The following is a 3,896-nucleotide window of genomic DNA, read 5'->3' on the forward strand; positions in this document are numbered from 1 at the left end:
CTCCTTGGAGGCAAGGATTCTGGGGCTTCGCCTGACATACTTTGGACATGTTGTAAGGAGAGACAGGTCTTTGGAGAGGGACATCATGCTGGGCAAAGTGGAGGGATGGCTCAGGAGGGGAAGACCCTCTATGAGGTGGATTGATTAAGTGACTGGGGTAATCGGGATGGATGTGTCAGAAGCAATGAGACTGGCAAAGGATAGAGCAGTGTTTAGAGCTGTTGTACATAGGGTCTCTATGAGTCGCAAGCGACTCGACAGCACATAACAACAACAACATGTTGATATATAATCCATACTGAAGACTATATATCTAGTTTTTGAGCTTTAAGTGTCTCAAGTCACCTTCATTTTCTCAAACAAGGCTGTTGTTAAGAGCCATAGAGTCATAGATGAGCCATAGCGACCCTATGAACAAAAAGTCTTGAACACAAAACTTTCATCTTTTGTCCAAGTTCATAGATATTCTGGATGCAGTGGATATCACTCCTGCTTCCAAGGCTGTATCATCTGAATTTTGTAGCTTATCGCTGATTCCAATCCTCATGACACATTATTCTTCTTATAGTCCAGTTTCTCATATTATTTGTTCAACATAACAATTGAAAAAAGAGTGGAAAAGAGAAAGATCTAGCAGTTTATCACTTCAATCTCTCTTGTTTTTGCTGTAAGATGTCATTGAGTCTAGTACGACTCATAGCAACCTCATGAACAACAGATCTGAACACTGTCTTATCCTGTGCTATCCTCATCATCTTCGACACATTCACACCCATTGCTGCAATCACTCTGTCAATCCATCTAGTTGAAGGTCTTCCGCTCTTTTGCTGACCTTCAACCTTTCCAAGCTCGATATCCTTCTCCAAGGAGTATCCCCTCTTAGCAATATGCCCAAAGTATGAGATGAAGCTTTGCCATAGTTTCCTCCAAGTAGCCTTCTGACTGCATTTTTCCAAGATTTATCTGTTTGTTATTTTGTCAGTCCATGGGATATTCAATACCATTTTCAATACCATAGCTCATAGACATCAATTCCTTTTGTCATCCTTATTCATTGTCTAGCTTTCAGATGTGTAACAAGTGATTGAAAAGACCATGGCCCAATTCAGGCACTCCTTACTCTTCAGATCAACATAATCACTTCTCAGCATGTTGGAGATGTTCATGACAGAAGACTTTCTTAATTCAATATATTTCTTGATCTTCTGACTGCTGGTACCAAGTTTGTTAATTATGGATCACAGTAAGATAAAGATTCTGACAATTTCAATTTTTTCTCTATCCTGGATCTCTCTAGATACTGTTATTCCTTCTGTGTTTGAAACTTCTATATATTTTGTTAACACTTTCTCCTCCACCGCATGTAACTCTTACTGGAGTTAAAGTCATGGTACAATTCATGTATAGACAAACACATTATTTCTTTAGTCATACCTGTAAACTCATAGTTCTCTTTAGTTCAAGGTGAAAAAGAAAAATCAAGCTAATAAAAATGTGTTGGAGTTTAAAGTTATCTGTCTACTGTGTTAATCAGTAGCTACATATGGCGGTTGAAATTTAAATTTAATTAGATGCAAATATTGTTTCTCACAGTGCACACATGTGATATCCTAAAATTTAAAGCCAAAACTGTTGCCATAAAGTAAATTTTGACTTAATAGCAATCCTTCACGATAGAATAGAATTGCTTCCATAGAGATTTGAAGTCTGAAAAGTACTTACAGAAGCAGTTGTCACATTTATGTCCCATGAAACAGGTGGTGAGTTTAAATTACCAATCCTTCGATTAGCAACTGAACACCTAAACACTGTACCACCATGATTTCACCCTAGTGGTTACCAAATGGGTTGTAGAATAGATTATAGAACACTTTAGTAGCTGCAAAAAGTTCTATGAATAGTGCTTGTCAAGGTTGTTTGTTGTTGTTTAATGCCGTCAAGTCTTAGACGACTCATAGCGACCCTATGAACGAACAGCCTGAGCACTGTTCGTACATAGAGTTTCCGGAGGCAAGTCATTTTGGAAGTGGATGCCACTCCTGCTTCCAGGCTTGATTTAGTCGAAAGTTTTTTGAGGTTCAATTCTATAATTCTTTTTAATTTAATCTCTTTTCTGATTTGAAAGATACGGAGCAATAATCAGAAAGTAACAGAGTATTAATATTGTTATTACTATTATTACTACTCTCGTGTGATTAACTGCCTCTGAAAACTCACTGGAGGTTCAGCCATAGGTCTGTTTCTGACTCAATGGTCCTCAGCAATAGTAAAACTGGAGAACACCACTTGTGTATGTGGGCACGTGTGCTTATCTATTCAAACTTACCTACTGAAACACAGAAGTGCTTGTCTGAAGTGACTTTCCTCACATGTGGAGAGAGCCTACCTTGGTAAAAATCTGTGGGAAAGACAGATGCCATGAGGAAGAAAGATAAATTAGTTTATTCTACACAAATTCACTAAATAGTTTACTTAACTTACCTTGCAGCCCATATATAGACTAAGAAGGGGTTGTTTGACTGGAACAAGGAGATAATATGTGGCTTAAAAATCAGTAAAGGAGTGTGTCATTGTCAGCATTCTCTCATTTTACTTGATCAGTCTGCATGCTGAAAAAATAATCAGAGTAGTTGAGCTGTATGAAGAAGAATGTGGCATTAGGTTTGCAGGAAGAATCAAGTATCAACAAACTTGATAATGCAGATGACACCACCTTGCTTCCTGACAACAAAGAGAATTGAAATCCTGAGGAAATTCAAAGACTACAGCCTTTAATATAGGTTACACTTCAACACCACGGAAACCAAAATTCCTCACAGTTTAACCAGTAAGAAAAATCATGATACGGAGAAATAGTGTTAAATTTTATTTTTGGGGGGATCCAAAATCAACATGTATTGAAGCAGAAGTCAAGATACCAAATGATATGTTGCTCTGAAAAAATATGCTACAAAAGACTTCCTTATAAGATTGCTTATGTTGGAATTCTATGAACTGACATTGAAAAATACCATTTTTTTAAAAAAGGTGAAATGTCACTTTATTGACTGACTTGTGTGCACCTGACCCAAGCCATGACATCTTCAAGTTTCTCAGATATGTAAAAACTGGCCAAAAATAAGGAAGATGAAAGGTGGAATGATACTTTGGATTTAACTGTTGGTGAAGGATATTTGATACACCAGGGACTGTCAAAAGAATGGGCAAATATGTCTTGAAAGAAGTGAAACCCGAATGTTCCTAAAAAAAGAAAGAAAGAAAAGATGCTGGCACCCAAGTCTCTGAAGAAAGAGATTTTACTTGGTAAAGTAAGAGGGAGACCAAAAAAAGAGTGAGACACTTAAAAAGATGAACTGATACAGTGGTTGCAACAAATAGGCTTCAGCATAGTGTAAATTGTGAGTAAAGCATAAGATTAAGTTGGACTTTGTTCTGTTTTGTACAGAGTTGCTATGAGTGAGTGAATTGGTTGGCACCTAATAACCACACAACAGAGATATCCAGAAAGACTGTATAGTAATTGTTATTGATGGGAAAGATTGGAAAAATCTATATTTAAACAATAAATAATAGGGTTCTCTGTGAATTTTTGTCACCTTTATATCTTGTTCATATGAAATATACTATAGACAATTAAAAATTAAGATATTCGAATGGCAAACAGACACATGAAAAAAAAGCTCCAAATCACTGACGATAAGGAAGATGCATATCCAAACCACAATGAGGTACCATCTCACTCCAGTAGCAGTGGCAAAGTTTAACAGGGTAGCAAGTAATAGATGTTGGAGAGGATGTGGCAAGAAAGAAACTCTTAAGCATTGTTGGTGGGATTGTAAAATGGTGCAACCATTCTGGAAAGCAGTTTGGCACTTCCTCAAAAAGCTGAACATACA

The sequence above is a fragment of the Elephantulus edwardii genome, unplaced genomic scaffold, assembly GCF_000299155.1.
Source record: "Elephantulus edwardii isolate Elephantulus edwardi_28Jun2011 unplaced genomic scaffold, EleEdw1.0 scaffold00007, whole genome shotgun sequence".
Lineage (NCBI taxonomy): Eukaryota > Metazoa > Chordata > Mammalia > Macroscelidea > Macroscelididae > Elephantulus > Elephantulus edwardii.